Source organism: Triturus cristatus, chromosome 10, assembly GCF_964204655.1.
Source record: "Triturus cristatus chromosome 10, aTriCri1.1, whole genome shotgun sequence".
Lineage (NCBI taxonomy): Eukaryota > Metazoa > Chordata > Amphibia > Caudata > Salamandridae > Triturus > Triturus cristatus.
The window spans coordinates 555,156,674-555,184,049 of record NC_140593.1 but is presented as its reverse complement, the minus strand read 5'-3'; the positions used below and the strand labels follow the sequence as shown (position 1 = coordinate 555,184,049).

Genomic DNA, 27,376 nt, shown 5'->3' with positions numbered 1-27,376 from the left:
GAAATCACTCTTGAGGGTACCACAAAGTACTGCTGGTTTGATTGCCCATAGGGAGCTAGGGAGACCATATATAGAAGATTTGATAAAATTGAGGCCTATTATCGCTTGGTTAAAAATCTGGTATAATCCTGATGCGACACTTAGTAGAGAAATCTTATTGGACTGCCTAAAAAGGGACAAGTGTATGCGCATCCCCTGGCTCCTTTATGTGAAGAATACCCTGGAGGAGCTATGCTTTGGGAACCTCTTTACTCATCCTGTAACTATTGTAGCCCAGAATAAACTGCATGTAGGGAGAATTTTTCTAGAGCGGAAAAACCTACGCAGAGATGAGGCTGAAGGGTGTAAAAAGACAGTGAGGGCCCATCACCTAGTGAAGAGCGTGGAAGGTATGGAGCCATACTTGTTCCTCATGTACAATGCACAGGATAGGTTCCTGATGTGCCGTTTCAGATTGAACCTTCTCCCATTTATGTTGGCATCACCAGCGGGGTTTGCTACATCAATAGAACAGAAGGGGCCCTGCGGCTGCGACAACAGGTCTCCGCAAGACTCCCTTCATTTTGTTCTACTCTGCCACTTTTACTCAATGCCCAGACGCAGATACCTTGTAAATATTTTGAAAAATGCTAATTTGGTCCACGCTAGGGAGGCACTTGTATTCTTACAGAAAGCTGAGGAACCCCAAACACTGTGTAGTATTATGAACTTTATCAAGGTAGCACTTCGTTTAAGGCTTACTAGAGGAGAAGACTGAAATGTTTTTACTTTAACTTTTAAGTGTTAAATATGGCTATATTGTTGTATTTATGTTTTGTTAATTCACTGTACAAAGAACCCTGAAATGTTTAATGACTTTTTAACATGTAAATATGAGTGTGCTTTTATGGTGTTTTTTAATCACCGAATAAAGATTCTTTGACTTGACTTGACTTGATTTTATCATCTCAATAGGTCATGCAAGACTGGTGAGTAGAAGATGGTCATTTGGAATTGACGCATGTGCATGAAGCGTGTCTTAGTAAGTTTTACAATGCTTTGTATGAGAATCCTGTTCTGGATTTCTCCTGGAGATTGTTTTGCGTTATTGGAATTGGAATTCTGGTGAATAGTGCACCAAAGTGTGGGATGTTTTGCAGTTATGCCGGTTGGTTAGTTGCAGATTTTAACTATGGTGTGCTGAAATTTATACCAGGCTCATTCATCTGTTACCTTCTGTTTTCTAATTTTCAGGTGATAAGAGCTACACAAGTCTGCTCCTTTAGTCACAGTTTGGTCTGTATTGCCTTATAGATTAGGTAATCACGCTTAAGACTGCACAGCAAACCTTTTTACTTCCTACTTTCTTGATTAAAAAAAGGAGTAAGCTATGAAACAACTAATCCCCGCATGCAAGAGCTTGTAACCCAAAAGTTGAGGCCAAAGGTTGGAGAATGCTGTGACTTTAGGGCTGCGTGTTGAGCATTTTTATTCATGTGGCATTAGTGAAAGGCTTAGACTAAATCACAGAAGATCATTGCTTTCAAAGTGGCTGTTCTCTTATTTCCAAATCAAACAAATACATACTCTTCAGCCATCATGTAATGTTTTGGCTGTTACTTGGTGGTAAAGAGTTGACTTATATAAACACGTAATTGTGCAGTATCCAGCATCCTGTCTTGCAAATATAGCAATATGTATCAACCCTTTTAAAACTATAGTAGCATGCTAAGAAAAAGTATATATTATTCTTACCTCCTTACTTACCTGCCTCCACTCTTCGCCATTGTGCCAGTAGCTTGTAAATATTCCTTCTACATGCAGATTTGGTTGTCTTTTTTTAAGCTGCCAATCTCGCTTCCAGTAGTGAAAGATGTTTAAGAGTCTTGTTCCGATTTTAGTTAGTTATCAATTGCTCCAAGTCTTACAATTCTTTTAAACATTGTAATAGTTGAATATAAGTAGTAAGAGGGTATAGCTTCCATCAAACTATCCTGGCCGCAAAAGTGACAGGTCTGGTCGCAAACGCTGGTCTTAAATTTGACAGTTCTAGTCTTAAATTTGACAGGTCTAGTCTTAAACTGCTGGCCTTAAATGTGACAGGCCTGACAGCAAAAATGGACATGGCTGGGGGTTTGCAGACAGCTGCAGGGGGAACAGCTGCGGGGGCAGTCCTGAGTCTCCCCAGCCCAGGGCCTGGGAGGAAGGCTATGGCATGTAGGTGTCAAAGTGGTAAAGGGTCCTCAAAATCCTTCCTCTGGCAGTTTTCCCAAAATATGCTAATACAAGCCCATTATAAAATATAAACCCCAGCCACCAAGGAGCTTTGAGATGCGAAAAAGACAGGTTCCCTGTAGAGCCAAAGCTTCCCATGAGAAGCTGAAACAGGGTGTCAGCTGCTAGGATGTAATTCACACAAACCCAAAGCCCCTGGTCCCAATTTTGACAGGCTAGTCCCAAATTGACAAGGCTGGTTGGAAATTTGACATCTCTGGCAGGAAACTGCTGGCCTTAAATTTGACAGAAAGATAGAAAAAAAGGTTCCCATCCAAAAGACCTCCAGGACATTGTTCTAAACACCCCTCAAGTCATAAAGGGTGTGGGGGGGGCTTCTAATTAGCCTAAAACCCCTTGAGGAGCGACTGGCGTGGACTGTTCTGCTGCACCTTGTGGATTTCTGCACTAACAACCCTTCAAAAACCTTAGGGAGTGACTGGCCTGGATTGCTTTGCTACACCTTGTGGATTTTTTGCCCCAGCACCTATTCAAAACGCTTGGGTGTGACTGGCCTGGATTGTCTTGGAGGTACAGAGCCAACCCGTGAAACTTAAGGCAAGAATGGAGCTGAGCAACTTCTCCCAGATTGAAGCCGCCTGTCAACATGTAAATGAGGTAAATAAAGGATGACGCAAATTATGTATTAGGGTGTATATGCAGGTTTAAAAAAAAAAAGGTGTACTTTAAAAAAAATGCTAAATAGTACTATGTAGGCAGGATTGTAAACTGTTAATCTTTGTCTATGTGTTGTGTTTAATGGTGACACTGAAGTTTTTTACAAGACGTGAAATGCAATGTAAATGTGTTTAAAGTGAATAAAGGTTTTGTTGAGGCGCAGAGTTTAAAGCTGTGTGTTTGTAGGTATTTAATGTTAATGGGGCTGGGTGTAGGGTAGAGTTTACAGGGTTTGTATTTAAGGGGCATAAGGTTGTAGGCCTTAGGAGGGTACCTGTAGAGGGTAATGTATATTTTACAGAGCCTAGAAACATTTAAACAAGCTGTTATACATTTAATGGCAATAAAATGTTAGAGGCTACTGCTGCTTTAAGTGTGGTTGGGCGCAAACATGTAATGTACAGTTCATACAGGTCAAAATAAATAAAGCCTTTTTTTTAGTACTCACCAAGCCGCTGTTTTGAGGGGTAGAAGTAGGGGTCTGTAGCCGTGCAGGAGACCCTGTAGGGGGTTGAGTTGGAGGGCTCCATGGTTCCTGGGTGGCTCAGGGTCCTTGATTGCCTCGTTTTTAAAAACACCCCAAAGAGACCTATCGTTGTTGGAGTTGGTGGCTCTGATCATGGGTAGGGTAAGGGGTGTAGGGGCCCCGGTGTCCGGGGCCTCTGGGGCCATAGTGCCGCTTTTTTAAAAAAAAAAAAATAACCCGAGCCCGCTGCTCCAGGGCGCTGCTCGGGGTGTGTGCGCCTGGTGCTGCGGGGCCGGGTGGGCTCCGGGCCCCGAATGACGCCTCTGGTCTTTCTTTTTAAAAAAAAAAAAGTTGCCCGAGCCCACTTCTCCAGGGCGCTGCTCGGGGTGTGGGGGCAGGGCGCGGCGGGTCCTGGTGGGCTCCGTGCCCCAGCATGCGGTGTTTGCCGCTTTTTGTTTAAAAAAAAATAACCCGAGCCCGCTTGAGGACAGCGCTGCTCTGGCATGAGGGGGCCTGGTGATGGTGTCCTTGGGGGCTGGGCTGGGTCCTGGGGTATTTTCAAACGGCCCCCACGTGGATCCCCATGAGCAGCGACAGCATGGCTTATGGCCGCTTCTCCGGGACTGCTGGGGCATGGACCGCCCCCTGCAGTGATGTCACCAATGCATCACTGAAGGGGCGGCCCTTGCCCCAGTAGCCCCTGTGTATGTTTTTTTCTTTATTGATGCCCCCAGAGCCCGCTTGAGGAAGGCGCTGCTCTGGGGTGAGGGGGCCTGGCTTTGATGTCCGTTGCGCGGGCCCCGAATGTTGAGTTTTGTTTATTTTGTTTTTTTAAACGCGCTACAGTGGAGATGGTAGAGAGCCTCCTAAAATGCTGTGACGTTGCCATGGTTCAGTATACACGAAATGATAAGGTGCACTGGGAGTGAAAAGTAATGGTACCTACCTGAATGATTCGGCGCCCCCCTGGAGGCTTAAGTGTCCTTTGCATTGTAGGCACTACCAGGGCAATACGGACGGCCCTGACGCATTTAAACAAGGTCTGCTGTTTCTCTGTAGCACCATAACAGCTTGAACAGTCAGAAATGACCGCACATGGATTCTCGGCCAACGCTGACTTTCACACCTTTCAAGTGTGCACCACCACTTAACATCACGCTATGCTACATTTATTCATAACGTGGTATACTAGCACTTTTACATATTTATCTTTTTCTATATTCTTTTTTTTGTGTGCACTTTTATTATAGGACTTAAGTCCAAAGTTCATTTTGCACTTAAAACATTAAAGGCAATTCATGGTAGTTTCCTCTGACACACTATTTGTTGTTATTTTTCGTATATGTACTTCTCCCCCTCCCAGTACACCGTTTACCTCACTCCCTGCAGACTATTTGATGCCAATCATATGTGTATCCATTCCTTTGAAGATTGGCGTGTCTATGCACACATGCACCAGACTTCACTTCCCATCACTTGACTACTTACTACAAGGCCTGTTAGGCTGTCAGAAAAGAACAGAGAGCTCTGTTGAACTGCATATGTGGATGAAAGGAAAAGTACATCCAGGTACATTACATGCCATCCAAATCAGCATTTACTCTTTAACTCTCGGAAAACAGCAAAGCGTACTTTGCCAAAAGACTTCTTATGATTCCTATTTCCAAGAACGGCGTTTCATCGTGCTCATGTCTGTATTTGATCGGATATTCTCGGTAGTCCGGGCATCTTGGCAGTACACGTTTTCAGACTGTGTTTATGCGTTCCAAAACATGTGGTTTGGTACTTTGCAGAAAAAGTTGGCAAGGGCAGTGTTACAAATATTTTATCCACTTGTCATTACACACCAGCATCTTAAAGGCTTGTTTTAAATAAACGTCCTTTAAAACTGCAAGTACTACAAAGAATATGGTGTGTGGGTGTGGGTGTGTGATTGTGTGGGTGGGTGTGTGTGTGTGTGCCCTTCTTAACAGTTTTTAAAATGCCTACTAGAATTGATTGAAATTGTAATGCTTTGTTTATGAAAGGTGTTTTAAATCCGGTGCTTTTATTTAATGTTTAATACAGATGCAAGACCCTGCAAATGCAGCAGTTACATGTGTACCCCTGGCGCTGGACACCGCTGTAATAACTAGCAACCCAGTACAGTTGACGACACCGCCGCCAGGTATATATATTAGGAGTTGTGTAGTTCTACGTAGTTTTGTAAACCAATAACGCATAAGTTCTCTTTTTTCTAATGTGGTTCTCATGTATGTATGATTTTACAGCTTATGATCCCGACCTACAACAAGTTTTTGAAGAGCTATTGGTGTACATCGAGGCTCAAGGAGCTATGAACACTGTGCAAAACACTACAGTTCCTACAAGTAATTAAAAAGACCGTTGTTATTTAAACTGTCTAAGGCGCTAGGGAGCTGGCGGGGTAGGCCAGAGTTCTGACCCTGAGGGTGTATAGGAGGACTCCGCCGAAAGATGTCTAATGTTGGGTATTATGTTTCTTTACAGGGGCCCCTACGTTATGCCAGGACGGCGGCACGGGCCAAGAGGCGGCGCAGCGTTCAAAAGAAAGCCCTTTGAAGAGGAAAGCTTCAACTTCTAAAGTGGGACCCCTGTCAAAGAAAGGAGCTACAAAAAGACCTCTACCAGGTGTGTTTGTTACAAAAGGGTGTGAAAAGTACTAGCGGTGTTACAGACTCTCAAGCAGAAGGGTACAACGGCTTGTAGCAATGCCTATATAAAAAGGGGGCTGTGTAGAACTCAGGATGGTGTTGACTGCATGTGTTTTATGTTTCCTCTAATATATATATATATATATATATATATATATATATATATATATATATATATATATATATATATATATATATATATATATATATATATTCTGTTTATATTTTAGAAGCGTCTCAGAAACATGCGGCTGATGGGGGGTCGGCGCAGCCCTTAAGGGACATGACATAACAGTCGTCCAGATCAACAGAAGCGACGCAAAAGGCATGAGTAGGAGTGTACGCCAGGAGAAACTCTCTACGTACTACACCCCAAACAGGTTGAACATGCTGCACAGGGGCGGGGTCAACACTGGAGGAGTGCTTACAAGCACAGATAACACAGGGGCGGGTCTGTGTAAAACAGCTACAAAGGGTCTGAGCCCTCTCAGGGTATTAAAAGGGAAAGGTGTCTCAATCGCAGACCTCATTAAGAAGGAACATAGGCACTCTGAGAACCGTCCCAACCCTTTAAAACGTGTGAAGTCCATCAAGGTATTCACAGAACCCCAATCCAAGCCCTTAAACCTCAAGAAGACAGCGCCGGTGCTCCCAGAGGTCCAAGCCACGCTCTTAGGCTCTGAGAAGAAGAACCCGAGGACCCCTGAGCCCCAAGATAGCCCCTTAGACTTATCTTTAAAAAAGGATGCTAAGCCCCTGAATGAGGCCTATACACCCAAGAGACCCATGGCGGCGATAGATGTACCGGAGGGTGTAGAAGAGGTGGCGCCGCCGCAACCCCCTAAAACAACGCGCCTCTCAAGAAAATATCTGAAGCTGAAACCGGGGGTCCCTAAGTTGCAGATAGCCGTGGTCCTCAGCAACCCTGAGGCTGCGGTGGAGCCACCCTGCGTCCTGAAACCCCAGACATTGGCAAATCAAATAACTGTCCCTGTAGAGGTGCACGCCCCTGAGCAGACGCCAAAGCAGTTTGTAAGTGTTCAGGCCCAGCCAAGGGTCTCAACAGTGGATAATACGCATCCCCTAGAAGGTCCTTCTAGCACGGATACCTACGCACTCACGCTGATGAGGGGGTTGGTAGACAGCATAGGTAGAACCCCAGAAGAGACGTACCAAGGGTCTTTGAGCACAGAGGGTTTACAGAACACCGGTAACCAACACCCTAACACAGACATTTCAGTGAGGCCCCCGGATTACAATGACAACTCCTCACAATCCTCATACCCTTTGTCCCCTGCTACCCCACCGGGAGCATACGACCCTACCAGCCCCACGGCCATACCCGTGTACAGGCATGTGTCCAGCCCCGCTGCCATACCCGTGTACAGCCATGTTTCCAGCCCAACATCTGATCGCTGCAAGGACTGGGCTGTGTAAAAATGGGGTCATACAGATGTGTCAGACAAATGTGGCCGACATACATGGTATACAATGGTGACTAAGACAAGACCAGCCCCTAAAGACCCCCACAGCGACTCGTGCTCATAAGAGGCCTCTAAAATATAGCCGTCAGGTCCAGAGGTTAGTGACAAAGTCTGTACGCTTCTTAAAACTGCTCAAGCAGCGCCCATCTGCTGCCCACACCCCCTCAGACAAGACCCCCCCTGTTTCCCCAACATCCCCTCAGACAAGACCCCGCTGTTTCCCTAAACCCCTTCAAACAAGGTACCGCAGCTTCAACAGCAACGCCTGAAACACTTAAACCAACACTTCCCCACCGACAATACATAGGGTCAGGGTCTAACATACCGAGGGTCAGCCATTTGAAGGGGGTAGGTGGGCTGGCTTTAAAACTCCAAACACCACAGAATTCAGAAGGACCTAGGGGTGGAACTGTAGCGGCGGCCTCCATGAACAAGGCGTTCAATGATACCGGCCTACCTGTTCAGATAGGCGGGGGTTTTGGATCTAGAAAAACCTGGGCCCGTAAAAAAAAAACAAAAGTGGCTTAATAGTACAAAGCAACGACGGCTTTTAATACATAAGCTGAAGAAGGCTAGAATATGCGCTACCCGCAGGTTTACAAGGACCCCTGAGACAGATCCCACCCGACCCCCCAAAATGACACATCAGAGAACACCTCCACAAATCACACTCCTACTGATGAGGGACCTGAGCCCTTGTTTTTAGAGAGTGTTAGAAGTTACACTCGCGAAGTAGAGAGGTTTAGGGCCATAGAACACTATGAGGAGTTTAGATTTGTTAACCTACACCAAATAACATCAACCACTCATGGTGTTCTAGCTATACATCAGGCTGTGCAGGAGCTCATAGAAAGGTTGTTACACGATGGGGGGGCCTAATGACTTTTTCCAACTCCGCTTCCAGGGGCAGGGTTTTGACACTCCTTTGTTCACCAGGCGGAAGACCCGAGATGTTTTTGACGCTGTGCAATTTTTAGAAAACCTCTCAAGGCTTTTACAGAGTAAGGCTGAACTAGTCGCCTATGGCACTTTTAGAGTCATAGCCCTTATTGTACGGGGGCGTGAGGGGGGAGGTGTTTCCAGACCCTTAAAGAGCATACTATACAGTAAACTAATTGGTAAGAAACAGAGGTGGCTGCTCAACTTTAGCAACGCCTCGGCCAATACATGTCTGGCGGCCAGCATCGTGGGGCTGCTGATGGATCGCAAGACCCCTGACGCTATCATCATGTCTAGAGCTGCTGAAGCCCATGAGGTTCTTGAAATACCTCCTGACCGAATGGTGGGTTTTGGCGATATAGGTCTTTTTGAGAACTATTTCGCCGTGACGGTGAAAGTTCTTTATCACAACGGTTCCTGGAAGTACTTTACAACCGGGGGACCTGTGAGAAACAAGACCGTATATGTCCTCCACGTTGAAAATCATTTTTACGGCATCTTGAACCTTAAACGTTTTCTGGGAACCAGGTATGTGTGCACCCACTGCGACCATATATACACCAATAAAGCATGTCACCAGTGTGAAATGCATTGTAAGATGTGTCAGAGGGACGGTTGTATAGAAGACGCCACCCTGAAGGTGAGGTGTGACACATGTGGGATGTTTTGTCGCTCGCAAAACTGCTTGAGCATACACGAGAAATCTTACAACTGCGTCCCTAAAAAGGACTGCACCGAGTGTGGGCGATATGTGGCAGTGGATCACAAGTGCAGAGGTATGATATGTCCCCGCTGCCACGTGTCTTACAAGGCCGGCACCAACCACCAGTGTTATATGGTTAAAGGTCCACCGCAGACCAAGACCGAAGACTATATAGTGTTTGATATAGAGTGCACACAAGAGACGGGGGTACATCAGCCTAACTACATTTACGCACACCATCTAACCTCCGACGACAGTTGGGAGTTTGAGGGACGAACGTGTGTTGGTGATTTCCTAAGCACTTTCATTCAAGCCAAATTCCAAGGATATACCATGCTCGCCCACAACTCGAAAGCTTATGACTCCTTCTTTATTCTACGCGACATGATTCGTGAAAAGATACAGGTGGAACTCATAACCCAGGGTTCTAAACTGATGCTGATGACGGTATGCCCTTTAAAAATACGGTTCATAGACACCCTGAATTTCCTACCCATGAAATTGAGCATGCTGCCAAAGGCCTTTGGGTTCCCACGATGTAAAGGTTATTTTCCACACTTTTTAACACCTGGGCTAACCAGAATTATGTGGGACCTATGCCTCCTCCTGACAGCTACGGGGTTGAATACATGATGCCTGATGAGAAAGTGCGCTTTCTACAGTGGTACCCTGAAAAACGTGAAAAGGAGTTTCACTTTCAAACAGAGTTGAAAGCTTATTGTCAGGCCGATGTAATGATCCTCCGGCAAGCTTGTAACCTCTTCAGAGATGTTGTGGTGTCTATGACTAAAGAAGTCACGGTCTTGAAACCTAAGACAATGCCTAAGAAAGTCAAGGCCTTGACATCCGAAACCCCTAAAATACAACAAGCGGTCGAATACATAGACCCATTTCAAAACGTCACTCTGGCATCCATGTGTATGTCCATCTACAAACACATGTTTTTAGTGCCGGAAACTATAGCTCTAGTACCGCCAGACCTCTACAACGGTAAACAGAAACGTTATTCAACCCCCTCTATCCAGTGGCTCATGCACATCTCTGAGAAGGAAGACATCCAGATTCAACATGCCTTACAGGGTGGTGAATACCGCTTGGGACCCTATTACCTGGACGGGTACTCTGTAATTAAGGGTGTGCCGACAGCCTTTGAATTCAACGGTTGTTTTTACCACGGCTGCCCCAAGTGTTACAAACCCCACGAGTATAACAAAATGCTGGGTGCCAAATTTGAACACTTATACAGACGTACTCTGACAAAGGCCCAGTATGTTGAAAATCAGGGCTTTGCTATGAGAGTTCTTTGGGAGCACGAGTGGTTAGACATGTTAAAAACTGACACAGACCTCTGCTCGTTTCTTAAGACTCATGATTTACCCACACCTTTGGAGCCACGAGATGCCTTATTTGGGGGGGCGTACAAATGCCATACAACTGTACAAGGCCGTTGGTGAGGGTGAGAAAATACACTACTATGACTTCACCAGTCTGTACCCTTTTGTGAACAAAATGAAGTTGTACCCACTGGGTCATCCCACCATCATCTATAGAGATTTTAAGCCCAAAATGGGTCATGGATGACCCATTTTGGGCTTAAAATCTCTATAGATGATGGTGGGATGACCCATTTTGGGCTTAAAATCTCTATAGATGATGGTGGGATGACCCAGTGGGTACAACTTCATTTTGTTCACAAAAGGGTACAGACTGGTGAAGTCATAGTAGTGTATTTTCTCACCCTCACCAACGGCCTTGTACAGTTGTATGGCATTTGTACGCCCCCCCAAATAAGGCATCTCGTGGCTCCAAAGGTGTGGGTAAATCATGAGTCTTAAGAAACGAGCAGAGGTCTGTGTCAGTTTTTAACATGTCTAACCACTCGTGCTCCCAAAGAACTCTCATAGCAAAGCCCTGATTTTCAACATACTGGGCCTTTGTCAGAGTACGTCTGTATAAGTGTTCAAATTTGGCACCCAGCATTTTGTTATACTCGTGGGGTTTGTAACACTTGGGGCAGCCGTGGTAAAAACAACCGTTGAATTCAAAGGCTGTCGGCACACCCTTAATTACAGAGTACCCGTCCAGGTAATAGGGTCCCAAGCGGTATTCACCACCCTGTAAGGCATGTTGAATCTGGATGTCTTCCTTCTCAGAGATGTGCATGAGCCACTGGATAGAGGGGGTTGAATAACGTTTCTGTTTACCGTTGTAGAGGTCTGGCGGTACTAGAGCTATAGTTTCCGGCACTAAAAACATGTGTTTGTAGATGGACATACACATGGATGCCAGAGTGACGTTTTGAAATGGGTCTATGTATTCGACCGCTTGTTGTATTTTAGGGGTTTCGGATGTCAAGGCCTTGACTTTCTTAGGCATTGTCTTAGGTTTCAAGACCGTGACTTCTTTACTCATAGACACCACAACATCTCTGAAGAGGTTACAAGCTTGCCGGAGGATCATTACATCAGCCTGACAATAAGCTTTCAACTCTGTTTGAAAGTGAAACTCCTTTTCACGTTTTTCAGGGTACCACTGTAGAAAGCGCACTTTCTCATCAGGCATCATGTATTCAACCCCGTAGCTGTCAGGAGGAGGCATAGGTCCCACATAATTCTGGTTAGCCCAGGTGTTAAAAAGTGTGGAAAATAACCTTTACATCTTGGGAACCCAAAGGCCTTTGGCAGCATGCTCAATTTCATGGGTAGGAAATTCAGGGTGTCTATGAACCGTATTTTTAAAGGGCATACCGTCATCAGCATCAGTTTAGAACCCTGGGTTATGAGTTCCACCTGTATCTTTTCACGAATCATGTCGCGTAGAATAAAGAAGGAGTCATAAGCTTTCGAGTTGTGGGCGAGCATGGTATATCCTTGGAATTTGGATTGAATGAAAGTGCTTAGGAAATCACCAACACACGTTCGTCCCTCAAACTCCCAACTGTCGTCGGAGGTTAGATGGTGTGCGTAAATGTAGTTAGGCTGATGTACCCCCGTCTCTTGTGTGCACTCTATATCAAACACTATATAGTCTTCGGCCTTGGTCTGCGGTGGACCTTTAACCATATAACACTGGTGGTTGGTGCCGGCCTTGTAAGACACGTGGCAGCGGGGACATATCATACCTTTGCACTTGTGATCCACTGCCACATATCGCCCACACTCGGTGCAGTCCTTTTTAGGGACGCAGTTGTAAGATTTCTCGTGTATGCTCAAGCAGTTTTGCGAGCGACAAAACATCCCACATGTGTCACACCTCACCTTCAGGGTGGCGTCTTCTATACAACCGTCCCTCTGACACATCTTACAATGCATTTCACACTGGTGACATGCTTTATTGGTGTATATATGGTCGCAGTGGGTGCACACATACCTGGTTCCCAGAAAACGTTTAAGGTTCAAGATGCCGTAAAAATGATTTTCAACGTGGAGGACATATACGGTCTTGTTTCTCACAGGTCCCCCGGTTGTAAAGTACTTCCAGGAACCGTTGTGATAAAGAACTTTCACCGTCACGGCGAAATAGTTCTCAAAAAGACCTATATCGCCAAAACCCACCATTCGGTCAGGAGGTATTTCAAGAACCTCATGGGCTTCAGCAGCTCTAGACATGATGATAGCGTCAGGGGTCTTGCGATCCATCAGCAGCCCCACGATGCTGGCCGCCAGACATGTATTGGCCGAGGCGTTGCTAAAGTTGAGCAGCCACCTCTGTTTCTTACCAATTAGTTTACTGTATAGTATGCTCTTTAAGGGTCTGGAAACACCTCCCCCCTCACGCCCCCGTACAATAAGGGCTATGACTCTAAAAGTGCCATAGGCGACTAGTTCAGCCTTACTCTGTAAAAGCCTTGAGAGGTTTTCTAAAAATTGCACAGCGTCAAAAACATCTCGGGTCTTCCGCCTGGTGAACAAAGGAGTGTCAAAACCCTGCCCCTGGAAGCGGAGTTGGAAAAAGTCATTAGGCCCCCCATCGTGTAACAACCTTTCTATGAGCTCCTGCACAGCCTGATGTATAGCTAGAACACCATGAGTGGTTGATGTTATTTGGTGTAGGTTAACAAATCTAAACTCCTCATAGTGTTCTATGGCCCTAAACCTCTCTACTTCGCGAGTGTAACTTCTAACACTCTCTAAAAACAAGGGCTCAGGTCCCTCATCAGTAGGAGTGTGATTTGTGGAGGTGTTCTCTGATGTGTCATTTTGGGGGGTCGGGTGGGATCTGTCTCAGGGGTCCTTGTAAACCTGCGGGTAGCGCATATTCTAGCCTTCTTCAGCTTATGTATTAAAAGCCGTCGTTGCTTTGTACTATTAAGCCACTTTTGTTTTTTTTTTACGGGCCCAGGTTTTTCTAGATCTAAAACCCCCGCCTATCTGAACAGGCAGGCCGGTATCATTGGACGCCTTGTTCATGGAGGCCGCCGCTACAGTTCCACCCCTAGGTCCTTCTGAATGCTGTGGTGTTTGGAGTTTTAAAGCCAGCCCCCCTACCCCCTTCAAATGGCCGACCCTCGGTATGTTAGACCCTGACCCTATGTATTGTCGGTGGGGAAGTGTTGGTTTAAGTGTTTCAGGCGTTGCTGTTGAAGCTGCGGTACCTTGTTTGAAGGGGTTTAGGGAAACTGCGGGGTCTTGTCTGAGGGGATGTTGGGGAAACAGGGGGGTCTTGTCTGAGGGGGTGTGGGCAGCAGATGGGCGCTGCTTGAGCAGTTTTAAGAAGCGTACAGACTTTGTCACTAACCTCTGGACCTGACGGCTATATTTTAGAGGCCTCTTATGAGCACGAGTCGCTGTGGGGGTCTTTAGGGGCTGGTCTTGTCTTAGTCACCATTGTATACCATGTATGTCGGCCACATTTGTCTGACACATCTGTATGACCCCATTTTTACACAGCCCAGTCCTTGCAGCGATCAGATGTTGGGCCTCCCTCTTGTTACAGAGCTTGGAAAACCCCATATCCATTCTTATGATTGCGCGGCTCCCCTGACGCCTTAATTTTCGAACAGCCATCTGCATCTCTTTAACATGAGCCTTGAATACATCTTCTGCATTTACAGACACATCTTGTCCCTGCTTAGGGGGGCACACCTTGCGCGGTCTTACAAATGGCGGCAACTCCGCAGCACCATCTATACTGCCAATAGCGGGCGCGGGGCTGGAAACAGGGCTGTACACGGGTATGGCAGCGGGGCTGGACACATGCCTGTACACGGTTATGGCCGTGGGGCTGGTAGGGTCGTATGCTCCCGGTGGGGTACCAGGGGACAAAGGGTATGAGGATTGTGAGGAGTTGTTGTAATCCGGGGGTCTCACTGAAATGTCTGTGTTAGGGTGTTGTGCCTGGTTACCGGTGTTCTGTAAACCCTCTGTGCTCAAAGACCCTTGGTACGTCTCTTCTGGGGTTCTACCTATGCTGTCTACCAACCCCCTCATCAGCGTGAGTGCGTAGGTATCCGTGCTAGAAGGACCTTCTAGGGGATGCGTATTATCCACTGTTGAGACCCTTGGCTGGGCCTGAACACTTACAAACTGCTTTGGCGTCTGCTCAGGGGCGTGCACCTCTACAGGGACAGTTATTTGATTTGCCAATGTCTGGGGTTTCAGGACGCAGGGTGGCTCCACCGCAGCCTCAGGGTTGCTGAGGACCACGGCTATCTGCAACTTAGGGACCCCCGGTTTCAGCTTCAGATATTTTCTTGAGAGGCGCGTTGTTTTAGGGGGTTGCGGCGGCGCCACCTCTTCTACACCCTTCGGTACATCTATCGCCGCCATGGGTCTCTTGGGTGTATAGGCCTCATTCAGGGGCTTAGCATCCTTTTTTAAAGATAAGTCTAAGGGGCTATCTTGGGGCTCAGGGGTCCTCGGGTTCTTCTTCTCAGAGCCTAAGAGCGTGGCTTGGACCTCTGGGAGCACCGGGGCTGTCTTCTTGAGGTTTAAGGGCTCGGATTGGGGTTCTGTGAATACCTTGATGGACTTCACACGTTTTAAAGGGTTGGGACGGTTCTCAGAGTGCCTATGTTCCTTCTTAATGAGGTCTGTGATTGAGACACCTTTCCCTTTTAATACCCTGAGAGGGCTCAGACCCTTTGTAGCTGTTTTACACAGACCCGCCCCTGTGTTATCTGTGCTTGTAAGCACTCCGCCAGTGTTGACCCCGCCCCTGTGCAGAATGTTCAACCTGTTGTTTGGGGTGTAGTACGTAGAGAGTTTCTCCTGGCGTACACTCCTACTCACGCCTTTAGCGTCGCTTCTGTTGTTCTGGACGACTGTTATGTCCCTTAAGGACTGCGCCGACCCCCCATCAGCCGCATGTTCCTGAGACGCTTCTAAAATATAAACAGAATATATATATATATATACATATATATATTAGAGGAAACATAAAACACATGCAGTCAACACCATCCTGAGTTCTACACAGCCCCCTTTTTATATAGGCATTGCTACAAGCCGTTGTACCCTTCTGCTTGAGAGTCTGTAACACCGCTAGTACTTTTCACACCCTTTTGTAACAAACACACCTGGTAGAGGTCTTTCTTTGACAGGGGTCCCACTTTAGAAGTTGAAGCTTTCCTCTTCAAAGGGCTTTCTTTTGAACGCTGCGCCGCCTCTTGGCCCGTGCCGCCGTCCTGGCATAACGAAGGGGCCCCTGTAAAGAAACATAATACCCAACATTAGGCATCTTTCGGCGGAGTCCTCCTATACACCCTCAGGGTCAGAACTCTGGCCTACCCCGCCAGCTCCCTAGCGCCTTAGACAGTTTAAATAACAGCGGTCTTTTTAATTACTTGTAGGAACTGTAGTGTTTTGCACAGTGTTCATAGCTCCTTGAGCCTCGATGTACACCAATAGCTCTTCAAAAACTTGTTGTAGGTCGGGATCATAAGCTGTAAAATCATACATACATGAGAACCACATTAGAAAAAAGAGAACTTATGCGTTATTGGTTTACAAAACTACGTAGAACTACACAACTCCTAATATATATACCTGGCGGCGGTGTTGTCAACTGTACTGGGTTGCTAGTGATTACATATTCTTTGTAGTACTTGCAGTTTTAAAGGACGTTTATTTAAAACAAGCCTTTGAGATGCTGGTGGGCAATGACAAGTGGATAAAATATTTGTAACACTGCCCTTGCCAACTTTTTCTGCAAAGTACCAAACCACATGTTTTGGAACGCATAAACACAGTCTGAAAACGTGTACTGCCAAGATGCCCGGACTACCGAGAATATCCGATCAAATACAGACATGAGCACGATGAAACGCCGTTCTTGGAAATAGGAATCATAAGAAGTCTTTTGGCAAAGTACGCTTTGCTGTTTTCCGAGAGTTAAAGAGTAAATGCTGATTTGGATGGCATGTAATGTACCTGGATGTACTTTTCCTTGGATGTACTTTTCCTTTCATACACATATGCAGTTCGACAGGGAAGTGAAGTCTGGTGCATGTGTGCATAGACACGCCAATCTTCAAAGGAATGGATACACATATGATTGGCATCAAATAGTCTGCAGGGAGTGAGGTAAACGGTGTACTGGGAGGGGGAGAAGTACATATACGAAAATTAACAACAAATAGTGTGTCAGAGGAAACTACCATGAATTGCCTTTAATGTTTTAAGTGCAAAATGAACTTTGGACTTAAGCCCTATAATAAAAGAGCACACAAAAAAAAGAATATAGAAAAAGATAAATATGTAAAAGTGCTAGTATACCACGTTATGAATAAATGTAGCATAGCGTGATGTAAGTGGTGGTGCACACTTGAAAGGTGTGAAAGTCAGCGTTGGCCGAGAATCCATGTGCGGTCATTTCTGACTGTTCAAGCTGTTATGGTGCTACAGAGAAACAGCAGACCTTGTGTAAGTACGTCAGGGCCGTCAGTATTGCCTACAATGCAAAGTACACTTAAGCCTCCAGGGGGGCGCCGAATCATTCAGGTAGGTACCATTACTTTTCACTCCCAGTGCACCTTATCATTTCGTATATACTGAACCATGGCAACGTCACAGCATTTTAGGAGGCTCTATATCATCTCCACTGTAGCGCGTTTAAAAAAACAAAATAAACAAAACTCAACATTCGGGGCCCGGAGCCCCAACGGACATCAGAGCCAGGCCCCCTCACCCCAGAGCAGCGCCTTCCTGAAGCGGGCTCTGGGGGCATCAATAAAGAAAAAAACATACACAGGGGCAAGGGCCGCCCCTTCAGTGATGCATTGGTGACATCACTGCAGGGGGCGGTCCATGCCCCAGCAGTCCCGGAGAAGCGGCCATCAGCCATGCTGTTGCTGCTCATGGGGATCCACGTGGGGGCCGTTTGAAAATACCCCAGGACCCAGCCCAGCCCCCAAGGACACCATCGCCAGGCCCCCTCATGCCCGAGCAGCGCTGTCCTCAAGCGGGCTCGGGTTATTTTTTTTTTAAACAAAAAGCGGCAAATGCCGCATGCTGGGGCACGGAGCCCACCAGGACCCGCCGCGCCCTGCCTCCACACCCCGAGCAGCGCCCTGGAGAAGCGGGCTCGGGCGACTTTTTTTTTTTTTTTTAAAGAAGGACCAGAGGCGTCATTCGGGCCCCGGAGCCCACCCGGCCCCGCAGCGCCAGGCCCACACACCCCGAGCAGCGCCCTGGAGCAGCGGGCTCGGGGTTATTTTTTTTTTAAAAAGAGTCACTATGGCCCCAGAGGCCCTGGACACCGGAGCCCCTACACCCCTTACCCTACCCATGATCAGAGCCAGCAACTCCAACAACGATAGGTCTCTTTGGGGTGTTTTTAAAAACGAGGCACTCAAGGACCCTGAGCCACCCAGGAACCATGGAGCCCTCCAACTCAACCCCCTACAGGGTCTCCTGCACGGCTACAGACCCCTACTTCTACCCCTCACAGCAGCGGCTTGGTGAGTACAAAAAAAAGTCTTTATTTATTTTGACCTGTATGCACTGTACATTACATGTTTGTGCCCAACCACACTTAAAGCAGCAGTAGCCTCTATAACATTTTGTCATTAAATGTATAACAGCTTGTTTAAATGTTTCTAGGCTCTGTAAAATATACTTTGCCCTCTACAGGTACCCTCCTAAGGCCTACAACCTTATGCCCCTTAAATACAAACCCTGTAAACTCTACCCAACACCCAGCCCCATTAACATTAAATACCTACAAACACACAGCTTTAAACTCAGCGCCTCAACAAAACCTTTATTCACTTTAAACACATTTACATTGCATTTCACGTCTTGTAAAAAACTTCAGTGTCACCATTAAACACAACACATAGACTTAAAGATTAACAGTTTACAATCCTGCCTACATAGTACTATTTAGCATTTTTTTTAAAGTACACCTTTTTTTTTAAAACCTGCATATACACCCTAATACATAATTTGCGTCATCCTTTATTTACCTCATTTACATGTTGACAGGCGGCTTCAATCTGGGAGAAGTTGCTCAGCTCCATTCTTGCCTTAAGTTGCACGGGTTGGCTCTGAACCTCCAAGACAATCCAGGCCAGTCACTCCCAAGGGTTTTGAATAGGTGCTGGGGCAAAAAATCCACAAGTTGTAGCAAAGCAATCCAGGCCAGTCTTTCCCTAAGGTTTTTGAAGGGTTGTTGGTGCAGAAATCCACAAGGTGCAGCAGAACAGTCCACGCCAGTCGCTCCTCAAGGGGTTTTGGATGGGAACCTTTTTTTCTATCCTTCTGTCAAATTTAAGGCCAGCAGTTTCCTGCCAGAGATGTCAAATTTCCAACCAGCCTTGTCAATTTGGGACTAGCCTGTCAAAATTGGGACCAGGGGCTTTGGGTTTGTGTGAATTACATCCTAGCAGCTGACACCCTGTTTCAGCTTCTCATGGGAAGCTTTGGCTCTACAGGGCACCTGTCTTTTTCGCATCTCAAAGCTCCTTGGTGGCTGGGGTTTATATTTTATAATGGGCTTGTATTAGCATATTTTGGGAGAACTGCCAGAGGAAGGATTGTGAGGACCCTTTACCACTTTGACACCTACATGCCATAGCCTTCCTCCCAGGCCCTGGGCTGGGGAGACTCACGACTGCCCCCGCAGCTGTTCCCCCTGCAGCTGTCTGCAAACCCCCAGCCATGTCCATTTTTGCTGTCAGGCCTGTCAAATTTAAGGCCAGAAGTTTAAGACTAGACCTGTCAAATTTAAGACTAGACCTGTCAAATTTAAGACCAGCGTTTGCGACCAGACCTGTCACTTTTGCGGCCAGGATAGTTTGATGGAAGCTATACCCTCTTACTACTAATATAGCAAAACGCGAGCCTCTGGTGGTGTGATGACCCTTCTGTATCAGCGCGGTGTAGCCATCAGGACCATTAATCAGTTAAGTTTGAGTTCTGCATTTAACATAGAATTAATTCTTGATCGTAAACTAAACTTGCGCTCTCGAGGTTGTATGCCATCTGGGGCCCATCCACGAAGAGCAAAGGAGCAAACAAAAGGTGACATCTAGAACCAGCCCATGGAAATGAGCAGTACAGAGCTAGCTTTATAAAATGCCGAGGTACTCCCAGAAACAGCCGTTAATTAACCAGCCATGGTAGATGTCTCATTAACTCACCCAGGATCTCCTGCCACACTGTTTATAAGCAGGGATATCAAGATAAGAGTGTTAGCATGGTGGTAGGAATTATTAGGTACCAAAGAGGCCTATAAACTAGGAAAGGTGTCATCTTGCAATAAAGGATTACGGAAAATGAAAAAACAGCCGTAGGCACTGGCAACCACGAGCCCGTTTTTTAAATAGCCCATGATTTGTTGGCTCACTTGAAGAGAAGTCTATTAACAAATAGCCTAAAACGGAGTAGTATTGTAGCTCAACAGCAAAGAAAGCTGGCTTAAGTGCCGAAGCATGCCCCACCATGTCTGTGTTGGCCCCTGGCTGCAAGTTACTCCTCCTTTCATTAACTGCTGACCTCCAGAGATCTGTGCATCCATCCAGTGTGGCATTGATGCCTGGTGGGCAAAACAGATAATTTGAGATTAGAGCCTGGGCCAAACCAAGGGTCTGTTTTGGCTCTTTGGGCCAAAGCACAAGCTGAGCCACCAGATAAAGCTTGCGAGGAGGCAGCATCCATCCTTATAAAAACTGGGAATGTTCTTGTGACGCAGAACCATAGTAGGAGCAGCCTTCTCACACACTTTTTGCAGTCCTTGCTGTGCTCTGCTGAAGCCAGCAAATCTTCTGCTTACTTAGTTCATAAATTGACTGTCAATAAATGAACTTTAGGTGCTAATCCCAGATACTCCTAATGAGCAAATACTGCGATCCTTGACCCTCCCTAGGGCTCTGGTCCCTTTTTTTTTACAAATTTAGAGAGGCTAACATGTATTTCCCATGTCTCCACTGAGTGCCATCACGGGGTGCTGGAGGAGTTTGTCAACTATATCCTAAAATGCGATCTGCCTTTACAACTAAAGGTTATACAAGTCCTAACCTGATAATAACAAGCATTTGCAATGCAATAGGTCTCGCATTATTAAAGTTTGAGATATTGGCATTGCTAAATAATGCAACACCAATAGCTCAAACTTTAATAATGCGAGACCTATTGCATTGCAAATGATTGTTATGTTAATCTTGACAGAAGTGCAGGATTGCATTGCCCTGGACACGCACACACACAAACAGAGGCATGCACATACACACATGCTTCGACATACACAGGCAAACACACACACAGATGCTTTCACATACACAGGCAAACATACACAGGCATGCACATGCACACAGGCATGCACACACACACAGATGCACACACGCCCAATTGTAAAGTTTTTTTATATTTGGTTGATACCAGTGCTGACTGTCACAAGTGCGTTGACAGCAGTTATCCGTATTTATAGTGGGTAGCCCGTGACCAGATTTAGGGAAAGACCACGACACCACATTCTTCCCACGCAGCATTATGTATATGTCATATTGATATAATATATGGTAATCGGCAGCTCGTAACAAACGCAAACGTGCGGAGGCGTAACTATACATTTGTCCTAGCGTACAAGCATTATAGGCTTTAGTACAGCGCACGTTCTGCCACAGGTGCGGCAACTTTCCAAGGAGGACCTGCATGTGCAAAGATAAGCAAACCGCGATTTCGGTCTCGTGAGATCCAGCACTTTCCTCCAATTAGACTCCCACCCAACATGAGCCTGGTGATCTATCTTCCACTATACGACTCATCTTCCTTTAGTTGATTTAAACAACGTACACAAGAACCAAAGATTTACTCCTCGCATTATCGTCACCCCGCGTGCAGTATGTACTTCCGGGCAGCCTACACATCCCATATGGTGACTTCTGTCCACACCTCAGTTACTCTCGTAATGGCATGCCCAACATCTGCCCTCCTGTCATTATCACCTGCTGATATTACCCCCCCTGCTGCAGTGATCGCTTCACAAAACATCTCACAACCAGCAAAGCTTTAACATTTACACAACCACCTTCCTTACAGTGCTTACCGCCTCACAGTAACACTGTCTAAAATCCATAGTCTCGGAGATAATCAAAACCCTCTCCAGTCTGGGGCCAGGAGCATAAACTGGTCACCGGCCACCTTGCCCCGATGAACCCTGTGCTCTCTCCTTGTGACATCGACCCAACTTTGGATACGCCGATGTACCGTCTCTTTAGGAGCTGGAGGAGTGCTCAGGTGAACACTCAGATCTCCTCTTCTAAACAAACGTTTCCTCCTTGAAGCGCGGCGCTGAGCTCCAGCCCCGTCCGCAGGTTCACCAGTCTGCCTGCTTTCAAACTGTATGCTATAACCAAAGCTCTGTGCCCCGTCCGCTAGGATTCGAGTCACCCTTCCTTAGGTACGGGTTCTCCCACCTGCTTACCCCCCCTTCTCACCAGGGCTCCATGGGCGGTGCTCGCGTTCTCCACCATGGCCGGCGCGGCTCTGCTGCAGAGATTACAGCTGGCATATGGGCATCGACTTCTCATAGGTGGTTGCAAAGTACGAAAAACTAATTGGCACCAGAGCTAAACTAGAACACACTGCTGCAAAGAAAATAAAAAATGCAAAGAGGGCTTAGCCGCAGCCAGGGACACTAACCAGTTCTTCGGAAAGCAGCAAGAACCTGCGAGCGCTGGTACCAGGAAGAACAAGCAAAAGAGAAAGCAGCTCCACACATGCGGGCCGGGGAGAAGACCTGCGAGGGCTGCCCGCGCATGCGCAGTACATGTAACTTTTGCGTGTTCTGCAGCTCCTGCCCAGTGGCGGCGTGTGCGGACTTCAACACCGCCGGACTTTTGATTAGTGCTGCAGAGCTCGTGCGGCCCAGGGAGGGGGCCGCCAAACAGTACAGGAAGACCGGCGGGAGCCCACCCCGCCTTCGTGAATGGTGTGGACAAAGCAGGATTTCAGGCGGGGCTCCTGTGAGCAAAAAGGAGCCCCGCGTGTTGCTGCAGAGACCGGCAGGAAAAGCAGAGGAGCAGCGCAAAGTCCCAACAAGAGCCGGTAAGTGCTTGGAGCGCGCCTGCGCATTTAAAAAAAAAAAATGAAATAGCATGAGGCTGCCTAGGACGTGCGTGTTAACGAAAGTGAAACTGCATGCTGGCTTGCGAGGGAAGTGGGACAGGAGATGTGCACGCCGCGTGGCTGTAGGCGCGTACACCTACTCAAATCCGCCGAGACCATGTGCGTGCCCATCTCCTGTCCCACTTCCGAGGCAAGTCAGCAACAATAGATCTCGCTGGCGACAGCGCTTCGCGCTGCGTTCGCCAGGCGAGACCTAATAAAAAATGTCTCATCAGCTGTGGGAGCTCAGTGAGTAAAGTGCTCCCTGCTAAGAGCCGCGTGCATCCTGATTGCACATTTGAATCCAAGCAGGGCTGAAGTAGCTTTTAATCATTCCAGGGTCCATACATTCTGTTCCAGAATGGAGCCTTTTGCAGCTCCACGGAATGACAAAACGGTGGTAGCAAGCTACTCTTATTCTCTTGACTATCTTCATTGGGTATCTGACCTTCAAATGTCTGGTCTGTGTCCCAACCAGTATTTATATTTTTATATGTATTTACTTGCTGTGCATCTGTGACAGAATGCATTAGCGGTTTGTCCAAATTATGCAGACGATCTCAGTGATATATGGTGAGAAACTAGTGTTTAGATGTAGGGACTAGATAAGTTGAAGGGCAAGTTCTTTTAAATGTTTGGGACGATAAAACGTTTGCAGTGAGTAAACTGAAGGGAAATATCAGCTGAATCTTAAGGAGACACGGTGAGTTTTAAGAAATTAGACTAACTTTAATTCGGAACTTCAGGGAGCGACAGGATTAATTTTTAAAAGATGCTGGTTTGTGGAATGTAGTTCGGGTAAGGGATGGCGTGAAGCGTTGTCCCACATACCGTTAACTCAAGAAATTACTGCAACTCGGCTGGCCACTTTGAAGGCATTGATGATGGACCCCAACCCCCTTGTTATTCAGGTAGTGAAATTCATTATTCAGGTAGTGAAATTCAATCTTAAATGTGGTGTAGAGGACCCTTCTGTTACACTCCTAAGACCTGTTGACATACAGCCCTCTGCACTACTGATCACTATCCCTAATGAGCAAAAATGCCCTGGCCTTTTTCTTAAAATTTGCATTGAAATTCAGTGTCACGTCCTCACAATCAGGCAGAGCCCTTGCACTCCCTTCCCTGACTTCACTTCAGAAATGCTAAAAATGCTAAAAGCAAGGCATGATGTTGCCCTTTACTGCAGGGGAGGGTCTGTAATTAAAATTACATTTAAAAAGGCAAATCTTTTACACCTTTCAGACTATGCAATATCTCCTGTAGGTGCATGCAGCTACTGCATTTGGACTGTCTTTTCTTCCAAACGACGGAAAGACTACCCTAGTCTATAGACGGTACAAAAGGGGGTGGTGATGGACGGAGCATCAGAACCAATCAAACACTCACCCCCAGTCAACTGATCTGGGTTTAATCCATCACTGTTCTTTAGCCCACTCTGCCACCCCAGTTCAGACTTGGCCATATGCAAATCAGTCTGACCCTGTGCCTCATGGGAACAGTCCAGCCCGAACTGCCAAGCCATGCCTTCCCTGGACCGGAAACAAGCTTCCTAGGACCGGTTTCTGGCATTTCAGCCGTCTTCAGCCAGGCTTGCTTGAATCCAGTGGCAAAGTGAGCAAGGGACTCACGTCTGAGCATACCCTGCCAACTTACGGCGAACAAAGCGGTACAAAAGGGGTTCGGGCTGGACTGTTCCCATGAGGCACAGGGTCAGACCGATTTGCATATGGCCATGTCTGAACTGGGGTGGCAGAGTGGGCTAAAGAACGGTGATGGATCAAACCCAGATCTGTTGACTGGGTGGGAGTGTTTGATTGGTTCTGATGCTCCGTCCATCACCACCACCCCCTTTTGTACCGCTTTGTTCGCCATAAGTTGGCAGGGTATGCTCAGACGTGAGTCCCTTGCTCACTTTGCCACTGGATTCAAGCAAGCCTGGCTGAAGACTGCTGAAATGCCAGAAACCTGTCCTAGGAAGCTTGTTTCCGGTCCAGGGAAGGCATGGCTTGGCAGTTCGGGCTGGACTGTTCCCATGAGGCACAGGGTCAGACTTATTTGCATTTGGCCATGTCTGAACTGGGGTGGCAGAGTGGGCTAAATACTCCAAACGTCTGTTTAAACATAGCCTGTTTACCAGCCTTTGACCCAATACCTTGGCCTCTGTGCTCTTGTTCGGAGGGAAAGAGGTTTCTGAAATATTCCAATACATGCTCATCCAGCTGTTTGGGATACAAACGGGCATTATAATCTTCAGCCAATATTGCAATGGCCCTCGAATTTTCCCAAAAACATATGAAGAGATTGATCAAAGACTTCCAGCCAATTATTCATCCTAAAATTCTCCTCTTTATGGAGATATATAGCCAGCATGATTAGTCCTTCAACCCATACTCTACTACTGAAATCTGTATTTCACTTAACAGGTTGACTAAATCAAGGGTTTTTAATTACCTTAGTAGAAGTTAAGATCCACACCCCTGTGGAGGCTTTCCTTCCCTCCGCTTGAAACCCTTACTTTTTATGGCTACAAAGCCCTCCACCATTCTGTCCTCTTGTAGGAAGCTAGCTCTTTAGATATTGCACACAATGTGCATTGTGTAAAAAGAGTCCAGGCAAGCCTTATTGGTTTACAGAGGCAAAAACAATACTAAGGGGCTCGTTATAATGTTGGGCGGAATCACCCCTTGACAGACCGTCATGGGAACGACTGACAACTGGCCGGTGGTCCCGAACGCCCCATTAGGATACAACTAAACACTGTTCGATTGCATTCTAATATTTCACTATGGGAGCATACATTACTGCCGTAAAACTGCTGTTTTGCATGCTCCTATAGGGACCTGAGAGGGTGCGGTTGATCCCTACACCTTGTGGCAGGCTCCTCAATGTGCCCACCACAAGGTGCAGACATCAACGGGGAAGCGGGGGGTGCACACCTATGGTACCCCTTGATCTCCAACTAGAGGCAGTGAACCTAAGGGGGACCCCCTAACACGCTTTCTGAAATGGTTTTCATTTGGACGAACTGACATGGAAACTGTTGGAAACCGGGCTTGTTATCTCCAGGGCAGAAAGAGCCTCCCTTGAGATTACAGACTTGATCCTGACTGGCCGACTAGGTCTCTGAGCCCGTCGGAAGCCAGCCAGAATGACTTGGTACCTACGCTGGGGCATCCAGGTGCAGAGGTGCTGGTCTGGGTGGTAGCTTTACGTGCTACACTGGTGAAAAGGGGGGCCACCTAGAAACAGTCTGCAGAAAGGGTCGTGGTGCAAAATCCAGGAGTTCCCAATGGGGGGGAGGGCTCGTGTCACAAGGGTCCTGGGAACATGGGGCACAGTTGGTTCGTCGGTACCCGGGCACGGGTGGAATGGTCATCTAGGCTCTGTGTGTCCTAGGGCCTTTCGGTTGTCGGTTTCGCTGGTTAAGGTGCAAAAATCAGGACTGCTGGACCACTCTGGAAGTGGGTCTCTGTTGTGCTGACGCCCCTTGCTGGCTGCTCAGTCTTTGTGCTGTTGAGTCATGACTGGACTTAAGTAGACCTTGTGTGCTGCAAGGGGTCTTGTACCCCGGGTATTGGTCCTGTGCGGCTCCGGTTTGTCCTTGTGTCCTCTCAGTCAGTGGGGGGGGGGGGGGGGGGGGGGACAGATCTGACCTTCAGGAGCACAGGTGCTTCTTCCTTGGGTGCTGCTGCGTCAGGCTGGCCAGGGAGCAGCTACTCTGTGAACAAGACTTTGCTTCTTTGGTGCCTGCAGACGAGTAGAAAATCTACTCCAAGGAAGATTGGTAGCAATTTGCGAAGGGCTGGCAGTCTACCGGGGTTCATGATAGTGTCTCAGCTGCAGGATGAGTCACTTGGTCACGATTGTCAAGACTGGTCAGGCAGGCAGTTTGGCACTAAAAGTCCACAGGAGTTTTCGGTTTTCATTCTCGCTGGGGGCATATCAGCTCATACAGATCTGTCCACACATATAGAATAGTGCACCCTGCCTTAAGGCTTGCTGTAGGGGTGGCTTACCTATACTGCATGCTGTGTCCGCAGGCATGGCACACTGTGCCATGTCACATCTTCATTTTTCGCTGCATCATGGCAAGCAGCCTGCAATAGTAGTTTGCATGATGTAGGGTGGTACAATACATGCTGCAGTCATTGGGAACTTTCTTTAGCCGCCTTTCCGTATGTACCAAGGGTACCATTTTATAGGGACTTAAAAGGGTTGCTAAAGGTATTGTCAAATGGGGGAAACATTGTACAGTTTTAGGGAAAAAGATCTGGTATTGGGAACCTGGATAGCAGAAACCCAGTGGACTTCTGTCAAACTTGCATCTGACACTAGGCAAAAAAATGGGGGTGACCATGTCAAAAAGGGAGACTTTCCTACACTTCTCTCAACCGGAACTCTTGCAGGAGCACTGCACGGAATGGATATATTCTGTGTTCCAAATTAGCAGATCTATTAAATCTCTTGAACCCATTTATGTTCCAGCTAATATTCTCAGGTTTGGAGAGGACTTTGCTCTCTATGTAGCATTTACAGTTACCCCACTCTTGCATATCTTGAAACTAAATCAGGGGGGCAAATCTATTCTACTCCCAAGTAGGGGCCCACTACATTTAGCTATTCTGCCATTC

At 47.0% G+C, this 27,376-nt stretch overlaps 1 protein-coding gene across 1 annotated transcript in view; it reads left to right on the top strand.

The window, feature by feature from the left end:
• Positions 1-939: 939 nt before the first annotated feature.
• The window catches only part of LOC146789715 (Golgi reassembly-stacking protein 1-like), a 258,173-nt gene continuing 231,736 nt past the window's right edge, over positions 940-27,376 (top strand). Inside the window, exon 1 of the mRNA XM_085632047.1 lies at positions 940-968. The gene's annotated coding sequence lies outside the window, so the exon portion shown is untranslated. The remainder of the gene's footprint in view (positions 969-27,376) is intronic.